This window comes from Eretmochelys imbricata, chromosome 3, assembly GCF_965152235.1.
Source record: "Eretmochelys imbricata isolate rEreImb1 chromosome 3, rEreImb1.hap1, whole genome shotgun sequence".
Taxonomy (NCBI): Eukaryota; Metazoa; Chordata; order Testudines; family Cheloniidae; genus Eretmochelys; species Eretmochelys imbricata.
The window spans coordinates 8155475-8181944 of NC_135574.1; the positions used below are offsets into that span (position 1 = coordinate 8155475).

At 44.6% G+C, this 26470-nt stretch overlaps 1 protein-coding gene across 6 annotated transcripts in view; it reads left to right on the plus strand.

Annotated features, from left to right (window-relative positions):
* Nucleotides 1-26470, plus strand: part of EXTL3 (exostosin like glycosyltransferase 3) — a 221763-nt gene that overhangs the window by 179761 nt on the left and 15532 nt on the right. The gene's annotated exons all lie outside the window — the stretch shown is intronic.

Below are 26470 nucleotides of genomic sequence, written 5' to 3' on the forward strand. Positions count from 1 at the left end.
GGGCCTACTTAATTGAGGAGAACTCTTTCTATGCCATGAGCATTGTGTGAACTGATGATCCTGGATCTCAATGGCCTGTCAAGGGAGATGTTAAGTCTGCACTATTGAAGAAGGCATCTGGAAAAGCATCAGGACCAGACAAAGTCCCAGTGGAAATTATCAAAGCCTTGAGAGAGGTTGGTGTATGCTGGCTCATGTGAGTCCTGTATACAGTTTGGAAAGAGAAGAAAATCCCAAGAGAATGTAGAAAGACCATACGGGTGCGATATACAAACTAAAAGGTGATATACACAACTGTTCAAAGTACTGAGGAATTAAGTTGCTGTCCCACGCCATGACACTGTTAGAGTGAATCATGTGTTGTATGCAGTGATGTTGTAGCTGTGTCAATCCCAGGGTATTAGAGAGACCAAATGGGTGAGTTAATATCTGTTAATGGACCAACTTCTGTTGGTGAGAGACAAGCTCTTGTTCAGGTCTGGGAATGGTACTAATGTCACTGCTAAATACAAGATTGAACAAATAATTTAGCATGTTAGGACATATTCTAAGGGATCATTCAAGGTGAAGTGGCCTGTTAACACCCCTGTAATCATAGGACAAAAAGGGGGGTTTGTGGGTTACAGATTGTTGTAATAAGCCATAAATCCAGTGTCTTTATTAAGACCATGATTTTTTTTTTTTTAAGTGTCTAGCAAAGTTAGGAATTTAAGCTCCCCTTGTAGTCCTGTGACTACAGGGATGTTAACAGGCCACTTCACCGTGAACAGTCCCTTAGAATATGTCCTAACTACTTATGCTAAACTAGAGCTTTACAAACTGTGGCGTGCGCCCTCCTAGGGGGATACGGAGGAGTGTTTGGGGAGGTAAGTGGTGATGCCAGGTGGCTTGGGCCAGCCCTGCACCAGGGGTGCTCGGGGAAGGAGCGCCACCTCCACTCTCTGACCCCCCTCAGCGAGCCAGCCAGCTTGTGGGTCGGCGTCAATGCCTCCGTGCCCAGCGCTGGCTCCGCCCCCAGAGAGACCGTTGCACACGCCTTCCTCCACCCTGAAAACCTTGGGGGGAGGGGCAGATATTGGGGGGGGAGCATTCCAAAATTTTAACTCAATGGGGGGATCAAAAAGTTTGAAAACCTCTGTGATAAACAATCTGTTCCATCTTGCACTTAGCTGTGATGCCCAGAGTACCTTTCCCAGACCTGAAGAAGAGCTCTGTGTAGCTTGAAAGCTTGTCTCTCTCCCAAACAGAAGTTGGTCCAATAGAAGAGAGAATCATAGATAGCTGACAAAAACCGGAACCGATTTTAGGAAAGAAGCAGTTGGGTTTTAGAAAAGGAAAAGGGAGAACAAGAGGTATGTTCATTGCTAGACAATTAGTGGAAAAGAAGCTGGAGAGAAATCTGTTGCATGGATGGGCCTTCCTTGAGTCGAGAGAGCATTCGACAGAGTACCTAGGCGACTGCTGCGATTCTGCGAGATAGTGGAGGACCTTGCGCAGATGGCGATGGGCTTGTCTGAGGATTACATGACACAGGTGCGGACGCCTCTTACCAAAACAGAAGGTTTTGAAGTGAAGGTTGGGCTCCACCAGGGAGCAGTGCTTAGTCTGTTACTAGTCAACATTGTGATGGACTTCATAAGTAAGCAAATCCAAATGGAAGTTGGTACAAAGTTGATCTCCGCAGATAATATTGCACTAATGGCCATTAGTGAGGAAACTTTAGTCCAGACAGCTGATGCCTCGAAAAGGGAACTAACAAACTATGGCTTCAAAATTAATTAAGAGAAGGCTAGAGTTATGTGGGTGACTCACAGGGAACCAAGACATTGGGGGCCAGCACCTAAATCAGCTCTGTGTTTAAATACTTTGGGGGCTGGTTGGTGGCAAATGGAGAAATCGACAGAGAACTGCAAATAAAGCTTTTGGGCATGCGGGAAGTCTGGCCCAAAGTAAGTGGAGTGATTTCTGATAAATAGACATCGAGGCTACTTAAGGGACAACTATTTAAAACCATGGTAAGACCAGCTCTTCTGTACAGATCAGAGACATGGGCAACCAGAGAGAGAGACTTGAGAAGACTTAAAGTCATTGAAATAAGATGTTTGAGGGTATTAAGGGCGGTGACATTGCTGGGCCATGTGTGGAATGAAGTCATTAGCAGTGAGACCAACATTGGTGGCATTAGAGAGAAGCTGCAACAGAGGAGGCTGAGATGGTTTGGGTACTGTGAAGGGTGGATGAAGGGAATCCTGTTAAGAAAGCATTTGAGACTAGAGTTTGCAGGCAGAGAACAAGAGAACAGCCAAGAAAACAGTGGACTGCATACAGGAGGACAGAGTGGATATGGAGTAAAAGTTGGACAGGCAAGCCTGGAAAAGAGTGATCCTACCCCAGCCAGCTGGATAAAAGGAAAAAAGAAGACAAGGAAAAATGGACAGTCCCCAAGGCAAAGGAGGAGGAGGGAGGTTTATGTGCACTAAAAATATGGCATACATTGCTTTTTGATGCTGTTAGTTTGCGTTGGGAGCATTGGTTATAGTTAGGATGAAATTATATAAACCTTCCATAAAAGCCACGCTTTTAAAGGAAGTGAGGGTGCCTGCATGGCATACAGGATGGGGGAGAACTTTCCGGGGCAGGGGGCGGAGAAGTGGAGCGTGTGGGAGGTACTTGGGAAAGATACAAAAGGGATGTGAAGGGGAAAGGAACTAGCAGAAGCAGGGCTCAAGCAGGAGATGAGAAGAGAGGCACAGAGAGGTGTGTAGCAGCTGGAAGTTGAGGATATGGAGTTTGAATTCGATTCAAAACCAGTGAAGGGATTTAATCACCCTGTGCTTTGTCTACTCCTCTGTAGAATGGGGCTGATGATAGCCTCCTGGGACTATGTGGAGGTTAGTTAATGTGTTGTATGCATTGAGATCCTTGGATGGAAGATGCTTTTGTGTTGTTTGTTTCCCAGATCTGTTTGCACACTGGCTAGCAATGACTGTGGCATGACAGCCATAGTAGTGTTTACGTTCTGGGCTCTGGCTCTCTTACCCCAGTGATATCTGTCTTTGCCTCACTGAGAAGACAAATACATGCTCTCCCTCTTGTTCTTGATTAATGTCTTTTTTCTTCAGTTTTTCTTGAAATAGTACTCCTCTTTTTGTTAACGATAAGGCATGACAAATCTCCTGCCACCCTGTGAATACAGAGCAGTCCCTTTTTTCCCCCAAAGGAACATTCACTTCCTTTCTTCCCTTAACCTGGGAGGAGGGAATCATACTGCACAAAATGTAATCAACAAACAGAGAGGTGATTAAGTAGCTTGATTCAGAAGCAAGGGCTGCACTTTGTTTTCTCATTGTATGACTTGAGCTTTCTGTGAATTCGGCCTATCCCAACAGTTCTGAATAATAAGTCATCATAAGTATCCTCTATCTGACATAGTCAAAGCTCTGAATTAATCAACCAATCTCTGCATAACTGTCATGGTAGATGAGCAATACCATTCTGCTCTTACAGATGGAATGACTGGTGCAAAGAGACAATAAGTGACTTGTCCGGGGCGTGCTACACATCTGGAACAGACCAAGGAATAGATAACCCCGATTGCCCTGCCCAGCCCTATGTGCTAGGCCGTGTTTCCTCCCATATTTGTCTCTGCACTTCCAGGTTCCTGGAAGTGCCATGGAAGAGGCCGTTCTCATGGTATTCCCAGCCTCACTGAAAGCAGAAAGGTGGAAAATCTTGTGAGCCTGTTCTTGTCAGGCTTCCAGATTAAAATGGTTCATATAAGGGCTCAGACTCCTGTGTGCTTATTGGAAATTGAACTCTGAATCCTTTCAGGTTCACATGGCAACAGGTTAGGTAAAAGATCTTTCCTGTGTGTGATACAGAACATTTTAAAGCGTTTTGGTGCTTTCTAGCACCTGTGACCTGAAAGGACTAATACTGTCATTAGGTTTTATAAATAATTTAGATTCCAGACTAGCAGAGCCTAATCCCATCCTTGTTAGAGTTTGGTGTCTATTCAGACAACGTTAAGAAAGGGGAAGGTGTTGTCTTTTAGGGTATGTCGACACTGCAGTCACAGATGTCCTTACAGCTGATGTAGACGTGCCCAAGCTGGCTTTGGTCTAGCAAGCTCAAATAACAATAACACTGAAGCAGCAGCAGCATGTTGAGTACGTACCCAGGGTCCCAGACAGGCTTGTACATCCCGCGCTGCTTCACTGCTGCTGTTACATGACGGCTAGTTAGGAATTGTCCACATGTGCTGCAACAACACCTCTGACCGCAGTGTAGACGTTCCACTAGTTTGGGATGAGAGAGGTTAGAAGGAACCTGATATATTACTGGCTTGACATGCTTCATTAACTTACGCAGTTAATACAGCAGTTCAGCAAGTTGGACCATACTCCTTTATAATAAGGTACTGATCTTCTCTTCTCTGTTTTGAATTCAGGTGACCGAATGGGGATGGGTTTCAAAACATGGGAAATACTGGGTTGGATTTTTCAGCACTGGAGATGATTCTTAGTCAATAGGGATTTTTTTTTCCCAAATAAAATTGTATTTGATTTAACTGTGAGATTCATTGTTTCAAGCACAGTGAGGTACTAAGCTCCAAGCCATTCCGTGTGTTGTGGCAAAGTTATTTTAATCAGTTTAATCATCCCAAACAGATACCCCTTTGTTGATAAATGTCGTATCCCATGTTAAGTGGCATTTGTTCTCCCGTTTTTAAAGTGGATTCCAAAAAATGTTTAAATGTCCCAGTTAATATTTGCAGTATTGTTGTAGATGTGTTGGTTCCAGGGTATTAGAACGACAAGATGGGTGAGAGAATGTTTTACTGGAACAACATCTGTTGAAGAAAGAGACAAGCTTTGGAGCTACACAGAACTCTTCTTCAGGTCTCAGTAGACCCAAACCTGAAGAAGAGCTCTCTGCAGCTCCAAAGCTTGTCTTTCACCAATGGAAATTGGTCCAATAAAAGATACTACCTCACCCACCTTGCCCCCCAGTTAATATTAAAAGCCTCCAGGTCAACTTAATCTGGGAAAAACGTAGACGCACCCCACTGCAACTCCATAGTTCCATAGGTCCGAGCAAGGTCTTCTGCCGCTCCCCCTATCTGTCTGTTTGAATGGAGGAGCAGGAGGTATTTGGAGGGCAACACTTAATGGGTAAATTAGGAGCTGTACTTGCAGTGAGACCTGCAAAGGAAAATCTTCTCTCTAACCAGATGAAAATCCCTTGAGATGCATTGAAGCAACATGGGACTCGTACCCCTGTTCGTTATAAGCTGGTTCCACTATGTCTAGCAATATGACTGATTGATATAGGTTGTTTGCTGAGGTGAGGTTGTGTGATTGGTGAAACTGCCTTTCTCATTTATTTGATCAAGATCTGGAGCACTGTTCTGACCTCTGACCTCTGATATTTGAGCTGATGGAAATAGCTTCCTTCCTTTTGCTGCCCTCATCAATATCGTAAAGCAGAAGATAAAATACTGATTAAGGAACCGTGGTAAACATTTGCTAGTCCCCTTCTCCTAATGTTTCATACGGGAGCCCGCATCAGTAGATAATACACTGAGAATTGACTTTCTGGCAGAAAACAGTCTATTCATTCTATCCAGACTCTTCAAACCCTTTCAGTGAGATCTTACATCTTTTACTGAAGGAGGATCCCAAAGAGTTTTACAGTCTTAACAAACTTAGCGGTCAGAGTCAAGTGATACTATTGAGTGCTTTGTGTCAGCTCATTGTCGGCCCCAGAATTCTGTACAGACTTTAAGCCTTAATCAAGCCTATATCCTCTTTCACACTCCAGAAAACAGACCCTCCAGGTGTGAACTTGATGTGCTGTCGTCTTCCTGAGTTTTCAGAGAGCTTGAAAAACAGCACAGAGAGCTGTGAACAGCCTCCCACTCCATTATTTATAGTGCCATGTTAACTCTGAAATCTAACAATTTTACACCCAAAGTGTCAGTATTACTAAATTTTAGGTGGAACTCGTGTAAAGTACCAATCCTTTTCTTCCTTCAGTCTCTGATTCACAGTCAAGTTGCTTTGCAAATTACACACAAAGATCATTTTATACACCACTGAAGTACAAGCTCTTCTAGAATGTGACAATGCAGCTTTAACAATGAACAGTAACACTTTGCAACAGTTTAGGATGGAAAGTGAAGAATATCTTAAACAACTGCAATAGCGAAGGGAATTCAGGTAAGCAGAATGTAAAGGAACGTGACAATAAAATAGTTTAAATTTGGTCACTCTTAAGATCTTTGATGTTGCAAGTGATCTTCAATGTCTCACCAAAGACAGCCGAGCACCATGCTGGGGCATCGATTCAGCCTTGGCTCAATGGGAAGAGTGCTACCTATTTTATCACCACTCGAAGCTAAAACCCTACCAGAGCAAGGCCTGCCGCTGCACGCTCTTCTCCCCGAGGGAGAGGATGGGAGAACAGGTGACGTGTGTAATCACATTGCTTAGTACACTACTAGGAAGGCTCAGCTATTGTGGTGATGAGTATGATATAAGATCCTATATAGAATAGAATAGCTTGGAGGTCAAGTACTTACCCAGCCTGAGGCAGCTTAGTTTGTGAGCATTAACATTAGCAGCATGAGATTGTATAGGTGTTGGCCATATATGTATGTCGGCTTTCTTTGTGCGTGCCAAAAAAAATAACCATAACACCTTCAACTGGTGAAACGTACCCAATTTAACAAATTTAAAATAATTGCATCTGCTCTGCCAGAGGTTTTATTTTACTGCTGCTGTAGAAATCCTGCTGTACAGATATCTAGCAGCGGAGAAGGAGCCTGCCGAAGAAATAATTGCACAGTAGCACCGAGGATTTGCACTGAAGAAAGCCTCTGTTAATTAAACAGCAGGGCAGTCAGCCAAAGAGCCCATTGTGGAAATGTAAGCTCTGCCTGACTTAGTGAACAGGGGCAAGATGTTTCAAATCACCACCTGGGAAGGCAGCCTCTTGACAAACAGTGCCTGGCTCTTCTTTCCCCCACCCCCGCGCTGGTTGTCCCTCATGTATTTCATATGCAAGTGCCATTGCTTTAAATCTGACATTGCTGTGACCATGCCTTTAATGCCAGTAAATGAGCATTGCATGGCAGCTGTAGGCTTGGATGAAACCAGTTCTTCTAAGAAGGTGAGAGTACCTCAGGGGTACCGCTAAACCACCAGGCTAATTTTTACGTGCCCTCTCTTACACAAATGAGATGTGACAGTATCTCCCAGAGCCACCCGGGAGTGCTGAGTGCATTTTCTGCCAGATTCCTTTGTGTAGTTTGCGGGCCAGCAATGTGCCTTTTTCAATGAAACTAGAAGTGCATGAACTTATCTGAGAGGAGGTTTATTCTCAGGGGTGAAGCGCTAACAAGGACCTGAACTTCGGTTTTTAAAACGTTTATTTTAACTTGGTGTTTTTAGAGTTTTAAATAATCATAAGCCTTTGCAATTACATGGTACCTTTCATTATAAGTCTGGAAAGTCTTATCTGTATAACTGTCCAATGCTTTTTTGTATCCCACCAAGCTCTTGACTTCAGTGATATTAGGGGCAGAGAGTTTCACAGATTAATTGTGCATTGTGTGAACAAGTGTTTTTAATCACTTGGTGTCCCTAGCCTCTGTTTGCCAGAAGCTGGAAATGAGTCACAGGGGATGGATCACTCCATGATTACCTGTTCTGTTCATTCCCTCTGGCGCACCTGGCACTGGCCACTGTCAGAAGACAGGATACTGGGTTAGTTGGACCCTGGGTCTGACCCAGTAAGGGCCATTCTTATGTTCTTATCAGTTTTGAATTTGCCACCTTTCAATTTCAATGACTGTTCCCTGGTTCTTGTACTGTGGGGAAAGATGTACAAGTTCCTGATCTACCTTCTCTGTACTACTCATTATTAGCACAGTATAGAAAATACAAGACAACAGATACCAACATAGTGCTGTTTGGCACATCGTCCCTCACCAGCCCGGTTTGTGCTGTATGTGTTAAAGTGCAAGAGAAGAAAAATTGTACAGAGAGAGAAGACACCGCGGACAAGAAAATTCAGCCTTTGGATGGATTTTAAAATGTAATTAAAAGCCTTAGTGACTCAGAAAAATGACCCAGGTCTAATGTTTGTTTCTGCTTCGAGCTGGTAGAGTCCTAGGGCTCTGCCCCTCCAGAAGAATGAGACTCAAGCTCTTAGAGTTCCGCCTACATTTATGAGCCTGTTGCTTTGTCATTTTAAGCTAATCGGTGCTGCATTATGGGGCGTCAAATGAAATTTGTGTGTGTCAGGGAATTTACAGCTATTCTCAAAAAGCGTCTGAAAGGCCCACATCCCTGTTATCTAGGGCCAACCTTTGATAGGTCCTTCAATAAATTGCTTGTATCTGAGGATCTTGGAGCACTTGGCAAATGTTAATCAAGCTTCACAATAGTATGATGAATTAAGTAAGGGACCTGTAAGAACTGTTTCATTCACCACTAATATGCAGCTGCTTCTGGGGATGAATATAAACCGCACATTAACACTGCACAATATTTTAGAACATGAAACAAGACTACTCTGTCCAAACTAACAACTTGATCTTCTGAAAATTATCATAAAACCTTTTAATGACCACAAGTGATAAAGACCTCTGGACTTCATTTTATCTTGCCATAACTACCTATAAATATTTTGAGCGGTAAAGGGGAAGATTTAGGGGTTGAAGTGGCATAGCCAGGAGCAATGGCTTGAAACCAAAAGGAAAATTTAAGTCAGACCTACTGACCCAGATCCACAAAAGTATTTAGGTGCCTAAATCCTAGGTTTAGGTGCTGCTGCAGTCCATAAAACCCCTGCTCGGCTGCTGCCTAACCAGGTAGGTGCCTAAATCACTTGGCACCTAAATTTTCAGAGTACAAGTTCCCCAGACACCTACATTTCTGCCTGTAGGCATGTGACCTGCTGCCAAACTCCCTGGACACGTATTTTCCTCCTAAGCCCCAGCGTATTCCACAAGCCAAGGGAAATTAAGTGCCCCACCTATCTCTCTGTGAGGCCAGATCCAGTAGGCATGCTCAGAGAGCACCTACCAGATTGGGTTCCAGTCACACTCAAGGAGGTGGTGCTTCCTTTAACTTTTAGCTTAGTGGTTAGAGCACTCACTTGCAATGTGGGAGACTCAGGGTCAATTCCCCCCTTTTACGGCTGGAGAGAGAAGATTTGAACAGGGGTGTCCCACCTCTGAGGTAAGCGCCCTGAGCTGGGGTCTGTTCTGATGTCAGGTTCCCTCCATCACTCCTGTTGAAGCTGTTCCACTTAGGATAAATAGGCATTGGGTCAGAGAGTGAGAATGACTGTAGCCCAGTAGTTAGGGCATCCACTCAGAAGTGGGAGACTCAGGGTCAAGGCCCTGACTCTCTAATTATTTATACAAAGCAGAACAAATTCAACAGTAGAGACTGGCTAGCTTAGGTGGCTTGCAGCCTAGGGTGCTGGCTTTCGTGGATCCTATTCTTAGGTGCCCGTGTCTCTCCATGCATTGTATAAGACGTCTAGGAGCCTAATTCAGGCTTTGTGGATCCCACCGTTGTTGTAGTGGCTTTCTAGGTGCCTAAAAGTTAGGCATTGCACCACTAAGCCTCACAACACTGAAGTCCTTTTGGGAATCCATGCCACGGGTTTTCCACAGAGGGTGCTCTGAGGCAGGTATTTAAGGTACTGTTACCGGAGAGTAGTCTAGAGGAAAATCTTCCTTCGCGCAGAATATTGAACTAGAAGGCCCATGCAGCCTCTTCTGAGGGGTTCCTAGAGGAGCCGTGAACAATGCCATATCTGGAGCATTACAGCTTAAGTCAACATCTGGTAACAGCAGTATCAAAATACTTGCATTGCATCAGCAAACAGCCACAGACCCGCTGTATAAGAGTGAATGTTTCTGGTTACTCAGACCCTTAATGAGGGATCTGAATATTTGTGTGTAAGTGTCTGTACCTCCATTTCCACAGATATTCACACAAGCCCTAGTGCTGGAAGTGCACGCTTCTTCTCATAGCCTCACCAGTGCACCTTCACTGTGACCTGAAGGGACTACCTCTAAGGTTGAGAGGGTAATTCACTCTCCATGGATCATTCAGTCTTTGAATAGCAAGACTACAAGCCAAGGTTCCCGGTGTGGTGGTGGATTTGTGATGCAGACATATGTCTGCTAGCACCTTGATACAGAGCACCAACTTGTGTCATCTACTTCACCATGTGGCCATCAGAAGTTAATGCCTTGCAAGTTGCTGACCTCCAAACTAGTGACCTAGATGTGAAAAATTTCTCACTGTGCAGTCTCCTCTCCTTAGATGCATTGTTCAAGCTGATCATCATTTTTAAGGCAGGCTCTTGTCCTGTAATGTGATGATTGGCAACCATGCACTTTATTGGTTTTAATGTCACTCAGCACCATAATAAGTGCTAGCTGAAGGCTCAACTACGGAAGAGACTCATCAAGTACAGTAGACCATAGGGAAGGTTGTCAAAAAAGATGCCAATGGCATTGTCACTGGGTAGCTGGTGCCTTGAAGGGAAATCAGGGCTCAGTCTACTCTTGAGAAGCTATTTTAAAAGACACTACCAAGTGGTAAGACACAGACATCTTCTTCATCTGTATGACCTTTGCTTTCCCAAGTTGGTATATGGAGGAGGCATTCTTGAGGGCATTGCTTCATCACAGAGGGGCTTGTTCCTTGTAAAGTAGGTCATCACAGGCAGACTGGGCCCTGCTTCCACCTAAAGGGGCCAGCCACCCTGTGACAGGGATTTAGGAGTACAGGTCCCATTGGAAGTCATTGGAACTGGAAGACCTAAGAAGTCAGTGGCAAAACATAATCCTAAAGTTGTCCTGAGAAGCCAAAGAATGGTAAAGTAAATGTAATCAGGCAGCCACTGCAATGAAATTCCTTAACTGGGGGGTGGGGTTTGAGAGGCACAAACCATTGGTCTCTTTAATTTAAAATTAAACATGTTGGATTCCTCCTCTCCTTCCTGTTTCTTTAGAGATGTTCAACAGTTGCATCCATATGGAAATGAGTAGTAGTCGCTTTTATTCCTCTTGCAAGCTGTTCTCTCATCTCTAAGTCTGGCAACCCACTGATACTGGTAAAGTAGTTCAAAGGCAGCATGAGTGTTTCCACACATCATGAGCATAGACACAATATCAGACTAAGGGTTGCTCACTAGTGTTATGTTGTGTGGAGTTGATTTTATTGGGGGATTATTTATGGGGGTTTTATCTTGCATTATTTAATTCTACGTATTTCTGAAATACATCTGTTTTGCTCATTCATATGCTGTTTCTGATTATCTTTATAGCTAACTACGGTGTCGATAAAACTCTCCTTCAAACCTTGGGAGGTGCACTGCTTAGATAGACCATTAATACTGTTAATTCAGATCTTTAGAGATTGGTTTGGAGGTGGCTGAACACAGCAAAAAAAAGTGAATTCTAGCCATAATGGTTCCGGCGCTCGAGGAGAGCTTTTATAAATATTTCCAGGGGCAAAGGAAGCACTATGGGACACATAGGTCTATTAATAAATGAGAAGTTGGATAATGGTGATCCTCAACTCCGGTCTCAATAAGAAAAATATAGAAGAGGTATGAAGACTTGCTAAAAGTAGGTATTGTTGAGCAGGTAGACGATCTGAACATGTACAAATCAGTCAGCCCAGATTTCTGAGAGATGAGCATGATATAAATGCCTAACTGGACAGACCTTCTAGGGAATTGGCTAACAAATTTACTCTGCCACTAAAAATTACTTTTGAAAAATCTAACAACAACCAGAGTGTGTAGGAACGCAAATGTGGTACCCATATTCTAAAATGAAAGGAAAACTCGTTGGGGCCAATACAGTGCATCGCATATGCGGGACCTCCTGTCAATGCTACCAAAATGCCTGCATACCTGGTGGCAAGTAGAGAAGGCTTTTAAGATGCCACTTAGATGGAGGTTGGTGAAGAAGAGCACTCTAAAAAGGAAGGTTTCAGAGTAGCAGCCGTGTTAGTCTGTATTCGCAAAAAGAAAAGGAGTACTTGTGGCACCTTAGAGACTAACAAATTTATATGAGCATAAGGTTTCGTGAGCTACAGCTCACTTCATCGAATGCATCCGATGAAGTGAGTTGTAGCTCACGAAACCTTATGCTCATATAAATTTGTTAGTCTCTAAGGTGCCACAAGTACTCCTTTTCTTTTTTCTAAAAAGGAAATCTCTGATGCAGACTGGCCAATAGCCCAATGGGCTGCAGCATGGATGGTGACTCAGGAGAGGTGAAAAAAGAGAGGGGATGTTGCAGATAAATAACTTGGAAAGTACTCCCGTGTTCTAGGCAATCTGTTTCAAGGCAAGTAAGGAAAGCAGGTAAGGACCCATGCAAAAGAAAAAAAGGTTTGTATGAGAATTGACACATAACAGGTTCATGCTAAAGAACAGTGGAGAGTTACTGGGAGATTGGAGGAAATCAAATGCAGTGCTGATTTTGAATGCCCTTATGTGAAGGCACTGGACTGGGACTCGGGAGACCAGGGATCAACTCTGAGCCCTGGCACAGACTTCTTGTGTGACCGTGGGCAGGTCACATCAGGTACGTTTTCACTGCAGAGTGAAGGTGACTGTAACATGGGTAGGCATACCCGTGCTAGCTTTAATGTAGCTGGCACGGGTAACAATAGTAGTGAAGCTGTGGTGGCACAGGCTTGCATTCAGGTCAGCTGGCCAGATACAAGCCTGCCGGGGACCCTGGGTACGTACTTGGATTTCTAGATCATGCTGAAGTCCATGCCGCCATGTCTTCACTACTGTTATTTCCTACGTTAGCTAGATTAAAGCTAGCTGCCACCTGCAGTACCCCGCACAGATCTGGGTCTCTCCTCCCCAGGTAACCCCCAATCCTCTACCTCCACCTCGCCTCAGTCTATGGCCACCGCCAGACATCCCAGCCTCCGTTCCCTGGGGCTGACTACAGCATAAGCTCCACTCGTCATAGGCAAGGGGGGTTTGGACCTTCTGCCTCTGCCTACACCTTGGGCTGCCCTCTGCAACCCCAGTACCTATTTTGTCTTCCACTAGGCCTGCAGCCTGGGGGGTTTCGAGGCCAGAGCTCCCCAGTTCCTCTGGCCTTCCTCTAGCCCTGCTCCACCTCAGGTACTTTGGTATGCTCCCAGCAGCCAGGTTCCACCCTCTCAACAGGCTAGAGAGAGAGTCCTCTGCTCCTGGCTTCACTGGCTTTTATAGGGCCCGCTGGGTCTGTTTGGGGCGTGGCCACACCTGAGGTTGCCTCCCAATCAGCCCAGCATTTCCCCTGCCCCAGCCCTCTCCCAGGGCTGTTTTAAGCCCTTCCAGGCAGGAGCGGGTGACCACCCCGCTACACCCTCTTAAATATTCCATAGTTGGCAGCATCCATGGTAAGTGTTAATTACAATATTAAATGAAAACAACTGGACTCCTTGTTTTTGTGGATACAGACTAACACGGCTACCCCCTGATACTTGACAGTATTAAATGAATTATCTGTGTTATGGAAAATTTCAAACTGAAGGGCTGTAATTTACCACAGAATGGTGAGTCCCCATTAGGAACTTTCAAAACTTCCCTCTGTCTATACCATTTCCTCTACTGGTAGGGTACAGTCTGTCCCAACCTCATCCAGTAATGTAATATCTGTCTGGTCTGTGCAGCAGCCCCCTCTGCTGGCCACAATACAAGCTTTAGATCTGTTGTTTTTCTTCACCTTATTAGGACAAGGTATAACCTGTACAGACAATGATAACTTTGTAAACAAGACTGAATTTCTGCTTCAGTTTCAAAATGCCGTGTGTCGGATCTGGAGCCATAAATTCTGTGAAGCGCCATGTGTGGGGTGGGCTCTGATGGCTCAGAGAAACCCTAATTCAGAAAAGTGTTTAGGCATGTGCTTAAATCCTGTAGAAGTCAATGGAACCTTAGCACTTGCATGAAGCATGTACCTAAGTTCTTGTCTGAAATGGGGCCAGAGTATGGTTGCAAGGGTGAAATAGGATGCACTGCTCTCCCTCCCCTGAAAAATGTGTATAGTTGTACTTGATATATCAGTGTGTACAGGCAGAACCTTCATATTCTGATTTATGGGGCTGTCTCTTCTTGTATAGATTATAGAACTGTAGATTGAACTGATGAGCTGACTCTGCTTTTCAATGCTGCGATGCCCAAGCCAGACCCAAATCTTGGCCAATGGGGGCTGGGTGAACCTCACTCTTAAGAAGATTGGAGGTTGGGGTTTTTTGGCAATAAGGAGCAGCCTTGCAAAATTTTGCTCATCTTATGGCAGCAACTTTGTTGTTAATTTTGGAGAGGTAAGTGACCATCATTCTTTTTTTCATTATCACAATTTTTAGTAAAGGAGGGTGAGTAGATTTTGGGATTGGGCCCGTAGAGGAGATGATTTTGCGAGGCTTTTGTAGGTTATCTAGGTTTGTCCAGGAAGTATCATCAAAGATTAAAAGCCAGTGACCAAGGGCATTGTTTTCAAAAACAGAGAGCAGAGTATCTCTGAAAGAAGCCTGCCATCATGGCCTCAACCACATGACTCGCATGGAAGTCTGAAAGATTAATCATTAAAGGATTGGGAAACAATTGTTTCATGGTCTCTGTGTGTATAATGTCTTCTGCAGTTTCCACAGTATGCATCCGATGAAGTGCGCTGTAGCTCACGAAAGCTTATGCTCAAATAAATTGGTTAGTCTCTAAGGTGCCACAAGTACTCCTTTTCTTTTTGCGAATACAGACTAACACGGCTGTTACTCTGAAACATGCCTTATAGTGAAAGATTCAAGGAGCTCAATCTATTTACGTTAGGAAAGAGAAGGATAAGGGGTGTCTTGATCACAGTCTAAAAGTACCTAAGTGAAGAACAGAAACTGATAATAGAAGTACTTGTGGCACCTTAGAGACTAACCAATATAAATTGGTTAGTCTCTAAGGTGCCACAAGTACTCCTTTTCTTTTTGTGAATACAGACTAACATGGCTGTTACTCTGAAACCTGATAATAGAGGGCTCTTCAGTCTAGTAGGTTAAGGTATATAACAAGATTCAAAGGTTGGAAGCTGAAGATAGATTCATAGAGTCCAAGGCCGGAAGGGACCATTGTGACCATCTGTCTGACCCCCTGTATAGCACAGAGCAGAGAACTTCCTCACAATAATTCCAAAAGCAGCTCTTTTAGAAAAACATCCAATCTTCCTAGACAAATTCTGATTAGAAATAGGATGCAGATTTTTAGCAATGTGGGTAATTAACCATTGGAGCAATTTAACAGGGATTATGATGGTTTAACAGGAATCAGGATTGGTCGTTTTACTAAACGATATGCTCTAGTTCAAACGAATTAATTCAGAGGAGTTCTATGGCCTGTGTTTTGCAGGAGGTCGGACTAGTTTAACACAGCGGTCTCTTCTGGTCTTATAACTAGGGCCCTATCAAATTCACGGCTATGAAAAATGCATCACGGATGGTGAAATCTGGTCTTTTGTGTGCTTTTACCCTGTACTATATAGATTTCACGGGGGAGACCAGCATTTCTCAAATTGGGGGTCCTGACCCAAAAGGGAATCGCGGGGCGAGTCCCAAGGTTATTTTAGGGGTGTTGTGGAATTGCCACCCTTACTTCTGCGCTGCCGTCAGAGCCAGGTGGCCGGAGAGCCGCGTATGTTGGCCAGTCGCCAAGCTCTGAAGGCAGCACCCCGCCAGCAGCAGGGCAGAGGTAAGGGTGGCAATACCAGACCACGCCACCCTTACTTCTGCACTGCTGCCTTCAGAGCTGGGAAGGCGGAGAGTGGCGGCTGCTGACTCAGGGCCCAGCTCTGCAGGCAGCAGCGCAGAAGGAAGGGTGGCGATACCACACCAGGCCATGCCATACCATCCGTACTTCCTCGCTGCTGCTAGCGGCAGCTCTGCCTTCAGAGCTGGGTGCCCGGCCAGCAGCTGCTGCTCTCCAGCTGCCCAGCTCTGAAGGTAGCACCGCCGCCAGGAGCAGCAAAGAAGTAAGGGTAGCAGTACCGCAACCCCCCCCACCCCCCCCAATACCTTTGCAACCCCCCCCCCCCCACACACACACACACACACACACACCTCCTTTTTGGGTCAGGACCCCTACAGTTACAACACTGTGAAATTTCAGATTTCAGTAGATGAGATCATGAAATTTATTAGTTTTAAAATCCTATGACCGTGAAATTGACCAAAATGGACCATGAATTTTGTAGGGCCCTGCTTACAACAACACATATGGGTTGTGAAAGGCTTTCTATGGTACATGTGTTTCTGGGAAACTGTGCCTTTGATTCTGGTCCTGGGCTTCTGTGAATGATCCCTGCAAGCTTGGCGTCTCATCGTGAGTAGTATTCATGCATGTCTAGTGGGAGCTGTGATCTTGCTTTGAAACTGGCTGCTGCTTCTTTCCAGCGTTGCCTTAGTTTTATTTGTCTAGAAGCCTTAACTGGATACAATGGTGATATCTGTTATCGCCTCTTAACTCCTGTGAGCCCCCTTTATCTGACTTAAGGTTGTCTCCTGGAGGTTTTAGTTGAGTGAGGACCAGAGTTCCAGTTTTGCCTGTGAGAGAAGAAAGAACTTGCCCATCTTCTCCCGTTGGAATTGGAGAGGAGCATGAGTGGCCAGTTAATGCAGTAGGACTTCAGCACCTCCTCTTCACCACTGAAGTCCTGCTGAGCTGAACAGCCACTTGTGATCTGCTCCAGTTCCTCCGCTGTTAGAGGGGAGCCTCTGCTTACAAGCTGCTTATAATCAAGGTATTTAGCTGAATGGACTTTAATATCTGGATTCAGGGCACTCTGCCTGCAGTTGTTGGAGCCCCATGACCCTTTTTAGAGGTGTGGACTCCCAAGCAGCCCAAGTTCCATTGGGGGTGAAAGCACACACGATTGTCTGGGATGTGACATTAGCTGGTATAGCTGAAATATTAAACTTTGTCTACAGTAGAGATTTCAGCCTTTGGTGGCTGCTGGCATAGATGTACCTTGCCACCCCCAGCATATGCAGACAAAGCTACTCTAAGCTGTGGTAAGCACTAGAAACCAAAGTAAGCTGCACAAAACATGGCTTTGCCTGTGTACTCTAGGGTTTGTGCTGGTTCAGCTATCTTGGTGACTGTAATTGGGGTGTAGATAAGGCTTTGCTCTAGTAAAGGTTGCCCGGAAAGCTGTGGAACCAGAGCTGCGTGAGTAAAGGGTTGTTTTGGGAGGAAGTTAGGGGGTAGGGTTGGCAGGAGAAGGTAGTAGAGAGGGAGTAGTAGAAGGTAGGGTAGCGAGATCTGATCATAAAGGAATATTAATATTGCCTGTTAAGACAGCTCCTGCTTGTCTTTTGTGATTCATCAAATTCTGTGTATATCCAGAGATCTGCTGCAGAAGTTCCATCTCCAAGACTTTGAGCTTGCGGAAAAGCTGATAGCGTCCATGCAGATCCTCTTTTGACCTCTTCAATGCTCATCATGGTACAGTCCCAGCTTGGGAACTTTGCAGTTTGCCCACTTATGACAGTCCATTGTTCCAATTCGTTTTTCTCCTGCTTGGTGCACGCTGGTTCTGAAGGTCTTCTGAAGACTCGCTCAGCCTCAAAGATGCCCTTGTTCCTTGGAACTAACTGCTGTCACAGCAATGGGCATCCCCAGCTAGAGTAACAGGAAAAGGCTTGCCAGTCTGCTGCAACACATCACTTTTGCAGCGAGCAGGTGATCAGGCCAGAGACAATGTAACCAGATGTGATTAATACTGTTTGCATGCATGTGCTCGTTCACATATAGCCACCTAGATTCAATATGCCTTCTGATAGGTGCTACAGATAGCCCTTAGAAATCACCAGTTGTAGGCCAGGGCAAGGGCAGAGTTCGGAACATTATCTAGTGGCTAGTTCATGGGAGTCATAAGATAAGAGTTGTCTTCCTAACTCTGCCACTGACTTGGTGTGTGACCTTTGGACAGCTTGCTTAACCTCTGCATCTGTAAAATGGCAATAGTGCAGACTTCACTGCTGTGATGGTGTCTTTCAGAAGGCCATAAATAATCAGAAACTGATGTTTATAATAGCACCTTTCTTTCCAGAAGTCACACTTAAACCTATACCAGAGGATCATTTCACCTACCACGGAAATGCTGTCACTGTTGGGAAAACCAGCAGCTGTTTAATGCTGCCTAACACTTTAGGAAAGGAAAAATGCCATATACAAACTGAAATTGCAATGGAATTTTTAATACTGCTATTGGGGAACCTGTCTGTCCCTCCCCAGTATATCATAAGCTGAGAAGAACCACTGTTTAGAACACTTACTCGTATAACACTCTCATTCTCTGAGTGCTTCCACACTAGAAAAAAAAGTTTAGTTTTCTTACCATGTGTTAGCTAGGGAGGAGCCATGGGTTTACCTCAATCTGTGAACATGTTTGAGAACTACAATTGCCTTGTCTTCACTAGGCTTGTCCCATGTGTTACTTACCATGTGTTGGCTAACGTGTGGTAGGAACACACTCTTCCTCCCTCTCCCCCCTCCCCAATAAAGACAAGGGCTCAGTGGTGAATCTCCCAGTGTCTTGTAGAGTTTGCTCTTTGGCAGCAAACCAGCGCAGCACACTAAGCTGAGCTGTCAGGATTTCTCCAAGGGCACAGGCATTCTTCACGTTTTCACCATCAGATTATACCTGACACTTCATTTAAAACCCATGTGTCAAACCTCAATACTGTAATAGAAGAATTGCACCAGGGCAATGATTTGAGTGTATTTAGATTGGCATTGGTTTATTTGGAGTTATCGCTAGACAAATCCTGGATTCCTAACTTGACTTTGCCACATCTGTGCACACTTGTAAAGATCCATTTGGCTAACATATCTGTGAATGACAGAAGAAGCAAATTCATATTATTAAACTAGTTTGCTTAGTGTTGTGGGTTTATTTGTTATGGAGTGAAGGACATGTACTGACCTGCTGGCCATTGAAAAGATCAGAAAAACTTGTAACGTGTGTCTCAGCAGTTTGACACAGCCTAACTAGTTGACTGTCAAGAACCGCATTCATCCACTGAGTTTGCAGAATATTTGTGTCGGATTAAGAGTTTGGAGCCAGGTTTGCCGGGATTTGAGTCGGACACTGCCCTGGTTAATTTAACTGGCAGCAAAGATGTTAAAAGCCAAATACAGAAACCGCTTTTCTAAATGGCTTATCACTAAAGCTGCAAGCAACAAATTACAGGGAAATTCCTAGAGTAAGGACAAAAGTAATGGAAAAGGCAGCTAAAAGTCAAAAGTCAGGTGGAGTTTTGTACCCATATAACATGTTTTTTCCATTTTGCATGCAGATAGTGAGAACAATGCATGTGCTTTGATAAAAGTTTGGTATGTAGCAGTTTCTGTTGAACTCATATTCATCTTTCTTTTCACTCACTGGGTAATTGCATGACCTCGTTATCTCAACCCTCCCTAGATCATGGGTCACAGTCTACTGAACCAGTGTGTTGTCACAAAGCTCACATTCTTTGGGCACAATCCAGTCAAGTGTTTTAGCAGAAGCTTAATTTTAAGCAAGTGAGTAGCCCCATTGGTTTCATATGCTTAAGTGCCTTGTTGGATGACTTACTGTGTTCTCATGTGTTTAACTGTTGAAAAATTGGAGAGGGTGCAGAAAAGAGCCACAAAAATGATTTGAGGGCTGGAGAAAATGCCTTACAGTGAGAGACTTAAAGAGCTCAATCTGTTTAATTTGTCAAAAGGAAGATTGAGAGGTGACTTGACTATACTTAAAACTGCGAGTCTGTCACGGAGGTCACGGATTCCATGACTCTCTGGGACTTCTGGAGTGGCAGATGCGGCTGGCCCAGGGACCACCTGAGCAGCTCAGATTAGGCACAGATTTTTAACAGTGAGGGTGACTGACGGCCCAGGGATGTGGTGGATTTCCCATTTCTTGATGTGTTCCAATCAAGACTGGGTGCCTTTCTGGAAGAGATGAGTTAGCCAAACACATGTTGTTGGGCTCAGTATGGGGTAACTGGGTGAGACTGGACGGCGTGTGAGATACAGGACATCAGACTAGATGATTTAATGGTCCTTTCTGGCCTTAAACTTCATAAGTCTATGAACTTTGCAGATCTCCATGATGTTTGTTCAGCTGCAACATCCCATCCATCTTTGTCTGTCTGTGTATTTATAAAAACACTCAGGCATCATTGTATCTGGCTTCCCCCAGAATGGGATTACGTAATTAATATTAGGAAGGTGCTTTGGGATCCCCGGGTGGAAGGTGATCTAGAAGGGCGAAGTGGCATTTAGTTTTATTTGAGCTTTGTGACTAAGCCAGGAAGAATTGCTAAATCTCACTTAATGTCATCTAAGGGAGAGACCTTGACTTTTTACTTTGCTGGTATAATAACCTCTCTTTTTTCATTCAGCCCAATAATCTACAGAGTACATTTGTACCGGTAATGTCCATTTCATGCCCGACAAATTCAATGGGTTCTTTTTACAGTCCCTTTGGAATGTAAAAACCTTTCAGGAGATAGCATTTGATTCAGGGACATTTTTTTTGTGTGTTTAAAAAAAAAGTCCTTGAATCAAAAGACGCCATTTTGGACCAAATTAGTCACTTGAGCTGGAGGAGAAAAGTTTCCCCAAGATACCGTTAGCTTTCTCCAGGGTTTTATTTTTCCATCTAATCATATATGATGTGTCCATTTCCCCAGCCCATGGATGCAATGTATAAATTCAAAGTCAAAACTAGTATTGCCCGTGTAGCAGTAATAGCTGGCCCCGTCAACCATCACAACAGATGTCAGGAGATCGGAAGCACCTCTAGATTCTTAGTCCAAGGTCAAGGTAAGCTTGGCTTAAAAAAAAATCTTGTACTGTCCCCTGCAAGGCCAACGAGCTCAGCTGCTGGAAGACCAGAGAGCAGAACAGGCAAGAAGGCTTCCAGGTGTCAGTACTGCCCTGGGACTTGTCTACAAGAGCAACCCAGCCACTAGGGTGAGGCATCTCCAGAGCTGCCCTGTGTGTCTGTTGATTTTTTTGCATTGCTTTTCTTATCACTGCGGGTTTAATAACTTTCTGTGCTCTATCAAACCCAGTGAGCAAAGTCTACCCCTAAAAACCACCTCCTCCTCATAGTGTGAGATCCTTCTGCCCCCTAAATCAAGGACCGCAATGCTGTTAAATGGCAGCTTGTCAGGCAGGCAACCCACGGGGAACGACTCCGGGTGCAGGTTTAATTTGGGATCTTGGGTGAATGCATGTGCCACCATCATTCTGCTCTGCCCGGCTGCACCATCCATGTGTCCGCAAGTCAAGAGAACTGGTAGGTCTCATTTTAGATCTACCACCCTTGGCTGTGCCTATCTAAACACAAATTACCAAGTTTACTTCAGATCCCTTGAAATTGTAGGGAAAATTGAGGTTTGGTGTCTAAAAATGCAAAATTGCTGGAGAGAGAGCGGGATATTTTTACATTAATCTTCTAGGAACGTACTAGGAAGGAGTGATTGTAAAAAAAAACCTAATTACCCAGTGTTCCCTTTGTTCTAAGGTAGACAGGTGGAAGGTGCAGGACTATCAGTCCTGGAGACTGAAGTCCTTCGTTTAATTACAGAACAGGTATAGCATGGACAGCAGCAGTGCCAGCTTCCCCACATGGCCAATCATGCCTGTTTCCAGAGGGACAAACTCCATGACATTCATTGCGGACCTTGTAGGCTCCGCACAAGGGTTCCAGCTACTAGGGTGCATCGTGATGTAGTTGCTCAGCCACTAGGCCAGGGGTTCTCAAACTGGGGGTCGGGACCCCTCAGGGTTGTCACGAGGTTATTACATGGCGGGTCGCGAACTGTCAACAATGGCCAACAGATGGCAGTAGGCCAGATCCTGAACTGGTGTAAATAAGGACAGTTCCACTGAAGACAAGGGATCTGGGTAAACAAGTTTAAATTACATCCAGCTTTGGCTGGATTTGAACTGGTGACCTAGAAGGTGTTTATATCACTTTACCAGTTCTCTGAGCCCTCCGTTCCCCTGGCAGCAGCTTTTTACTGTAACTGGAACAAGAGTTTAAATCTGTGGTTCTCAACCTATTTATCATTGTGTTACCTGGACCACAGGTTGAGAACCCCAGCGTGCCCCCCTCCAACCCCTCAGACCCCTATACCTAGCACCTCCCGCCCAGAGACCCCTGCACAGAGTGGGGCCAGGAGTGGAGCCCTGGGCGGGGTGCCAGGAATGCCACCCCTGCTGTGTGGCCTGGCGGCCTTTAGCACACAGAAGGGCTGCAGCTGTGTGCTAATTGTGTCGCATGCAGCCCACCGGCCACGGGTTGAAAACCTCTGATTTAAATGGAGTGCACTAAAGCTAATCTGTTTATCCTACAGAAGCTACCAATTTCAGATACATTCAGCAGGATCCATTTCAATTTCTCAGTTGGCGATATTTGTGTTACGCAGTTCAGTAAGCTTCCAGGAGAACAGCTGAATCAATAAACAGTGCAGGTCTTTTCCTTAGAATGTATTGATTCACAAGCTGCTTGCATCTTAAACACTCCCTAATAAAAACTTTTGCCTCATTATAAACAATGTGCATAATCTGTATGAAATGCAAAAGCATTGTTAATGCAACATTGTTTGAACAGTTAAATACTTGAAAATCAGGAAATTTAAAGGTTTAAGCAGAATGCGCAATCTGAACTCTGCCTTCTTGCAAATATGCAGTGGTGGTGTAGCCATGTTGGTCTGAGGATATTAGAGAGACAAGGCAGGTGATGTAATTGTCTTTTCCTGGACCACCTTCTGTTGGTGAGAGAGACAAGCTTTCGAGCATACACAGAGCTCTCCCTGAGGGTTGAAGCCTCATGAAAGGAATTGCTGGCTTGCAAATTCAAACTGGTTTTAAAAATTCTTTAGAGCTGGGTCAAGCCCCAGTTCCCAACTGCCTCACACTTTGGGGAACAGAAGAGCTGGATACAAACTTTGCATTTTGACCTTCTCTCGATGCTCAGTGGAACGAACCCCCCAGATCTGAATAGCCTTTAATGTTGGGGATACTAGAAAATCTAGATCTAATGTATGCCCACCTTCCAAGCAATGAAAATTTGGCTGCATTTGGTAAAGGCCCCGTCAGTGAGGTCCTGGAGCAGTGCCCTGGCTGGAAGTTCAGCCCTGCTACCTTCCAGCTGCTGGGAAGAGAAAGGGTGTTGAGATTTTTACCAGGATGCTCTTGGATCCTCTTCTGGGGCCTTTGTCTTTCACATCAGCCCCTGGTTAGTAGGTCTGATAAGTGTGAAGTTCTACCCATTGCTTGCTTATGGAAAGGAGAAGAACCTTCTCTCTCACACTCTGCCTCATGCTGCTTTTCCTCTCTTTTTCCTTCATCTGTCCATTGCCTACTTAGCTTGTAAGCGCCTCAGGGCAAAGACCTCCTTGTCTGTAAAATACCTAAACACTCTTGATGCTACAGAGATAATAATTTAAAGACTGTTTCACTGTATCCCAATTCACTGTGGTCTCAATCTAATTCCCACTAAAGTCAATGAAAAGACTTCTGTAGGGTTGACGGGATCAATAATAAATTCCATTGTATGTGGGAGACACATAGTGTGTCAGTCTACTCTCCTCCCCACCGAAATTATATTGGCAGTGTTGTTAGTTACTTAGACACAACTGATGCAAGTAAAGAGCTGCAGAGAGGAAGAAAATATTCTTTAAGAAGTCACCTATGGCCTGTATTTTCTTACGAGATATGATGAGGTGAACTGATGCATATTGCAAAAATGCAGCACGACATCCATTAGGGAATGAAACCCATTTTGTATTGTTGAATAGACGTATGGAATGATGAATAGCTCCAAAATGAATACAAGGCTGTAATTTACTGGAGAGGCTCTTGACAATGTTATAAACCAAGAAACCTCTTCTCCAGCCACTTTTACAATAGCTGCACAATCCTGACACTGACTTAAGTCTTTAGCAATCCATTGAGAGCTGGTGTGCAAGGCAAACAAAGCTGTTAGAATGCAAACAGGAAGGAGTCCGCAGCATGGAGGAGGAAGGAAGCTTACTGAGGCATTTGCATTCACATAATAAAGTTGTAACCCTGTAAATGCAATAATACGTCGGATGATAAATTATAACGGCTGGAGATGGGAGTCAATAGCTCTCAATTAAACAGACAGAATGATTGTTTTTCTCTGCAGCCGCTCCGCTCCCTCCTTTATCTCATTTTTCTGAACGACTGACTACATAGCTCGGGCTTTTCTCTGCATGTAATTTTATCGAGTCTCTTCCGCAACTGCAGTCCTTCGTGCCGAATTCTGTTAAAGCAAGGGCTCTGACGCGATTAGGTGACCCCCTGAGCAGCAGGGAAGTGTCAACTGACAGTTTCATCCTGGAACATCCACTTGCTCCTGTCATCCTGTCGGCCTAAAGTGCTGGCTGTCCTCTGAAAAGTGACTCTGTTCAAGTGGTATCTTGTGCATGTGCAGAGTCATGTTGTCTTACTGCTGTGACTAAAATACATTTTTGCTCCTGCTGTCCCTGCAGAGCCAACCCAGCTAAGGGAGAGCAAGCTGGACTCTTCTCCTCCTTGTGTATTATCAGCAGAATTGTTTGCTCAGGACAGTTAGAGGGCCAGTCTGTGACACTGCAAAGGAAAAGTTTGTCCTTCCTGTCACTCAGAGCCACACCCAGGGGTCATCCTTGACTTCTCTCCCTCTCTTGCCCCGCACACCCAGGCCACCACCACTTCTTCCTCAGTAACCTTTCTAGGATTGCCCTTTTTATCCCAGACCACACGGCTCAAACTCTTGTCCAGGTCCTTGTGGTCTCCCATTGTGACTACCGCAGTCTCCTACTCTCTGGCCTTGCTGAGTGCCCAGTACACTTATCCTCCTTGTCCTTTGTTATGACCATGTCAGCCCCCTTTTGCAATCTTCCATCAGCTCCTCGTTTCCACTGCATCGTGTTCAAACCCTAGGCCCTTCACCGCCCATCTCTCCTGCTTATCAGCTCTTTTCTCTTACCAAGCCACCGCACCAGTGACCAGGCCATCCTCTAACACCCAACTGTTCATTTCTTCCATGCTGCTCCCTATGGTTGGAACACCCTCGCTGGCTTAGTCTAAAACCACTACCCTTCTCCAGACCCACCTCGACTGTGATTCGAGTAGGAAACTGCCAGCTGATGTAGTCCCCTGATAGAAGACTGCTTGGCGATCTCATCTGTTGTATCAGTTTAACTAGGACTGAAATAAGCACAAGTACTGTCATCATTTTTTCACTTCTCCACCTTGGGAAAAAAATTCATCTTCCCATATTGTGTGTCTGTTTGTGGTTGGTATTCTCCGATGTGAACTAATTGAGTAGGCAGCCCTTCTGTTGTGTGAATGCCGCCCGCGCAGCTGTGGCCTTGATACACTTCAGCTTATAGTTGCGTAATTTGTTCATTCTCTGCAATAAATTGTTTGTGCTTTTGATGGATCTTTCGTGAAATATTTTAATGCATTCCCGTTGAATTTCTATTTTTTTTTCCAGTTGCTATTGACAAAAGAGAGCAGTAACTCTGGCTTTACATGGGACTTTAATCTCCCCAGCTGTCACACAGATCCCTGATACAAATATTTTCCACAGTTAATGCCTTCGGTGTGGTTTTTTTATATGATCAAACGTAATCTTCTTTAATTAAGTTTGATTGCCACAATGCTGTGTTCTTTTCATCAGGTTGCAGACGTTTTAAAAAAAAAAAAAAAGAACCCTGGGGAGATTGTTTAGAGGAGAGCAACAGAAATGATTAAAGGGCTGGAGAGATTTATCTAGGAGGAAAGACCTAAAAGAACTGAATTCGGTATAGCTTGACTAGGCTAGGGGTCAATCAAGAAGTCTCGGAGGCGGGCTCATATTTGAAAGTGTAATCAACCAAGAAGCGGGAGGAATTTAATATGGTTTCAGGGGTGTATGCTAGGAGTAATGAGATAAATATAAGAAAGGGAAATTTTAGGATGAATATCTGGAGAAACTTCCTGAAAAGGAGATGTATTCGATTTGATCCTCTTACAGAGAAGTGATGGATGCTTCATCGCACAGCATGCTTAAGATCAGACTGGACAAAGCACTGGAAAATACATTGCAAGATCAGTCCTTCACTAGCCAGGGTATAGCCTAGCTGTCCTCGCAGACCTTTTTCTCATCTCTAATTTCAGTCATTCTGTTACTTTAATCAGGAAATTTACAGGAAACAATGAGTAAAATGTTGGGCTCAGTATAATGATTCTGAGTAACAACATTGGGGCCCGAACCTCAGCTGGTGTAAATTGGCTCCATCTGACTTCAGGGGAGTTAATCTGGTTTACTGATGTGCCCCTGGATGTGGAGTAACTCCAGTGACCAAATGAGACAGGTTGGAAT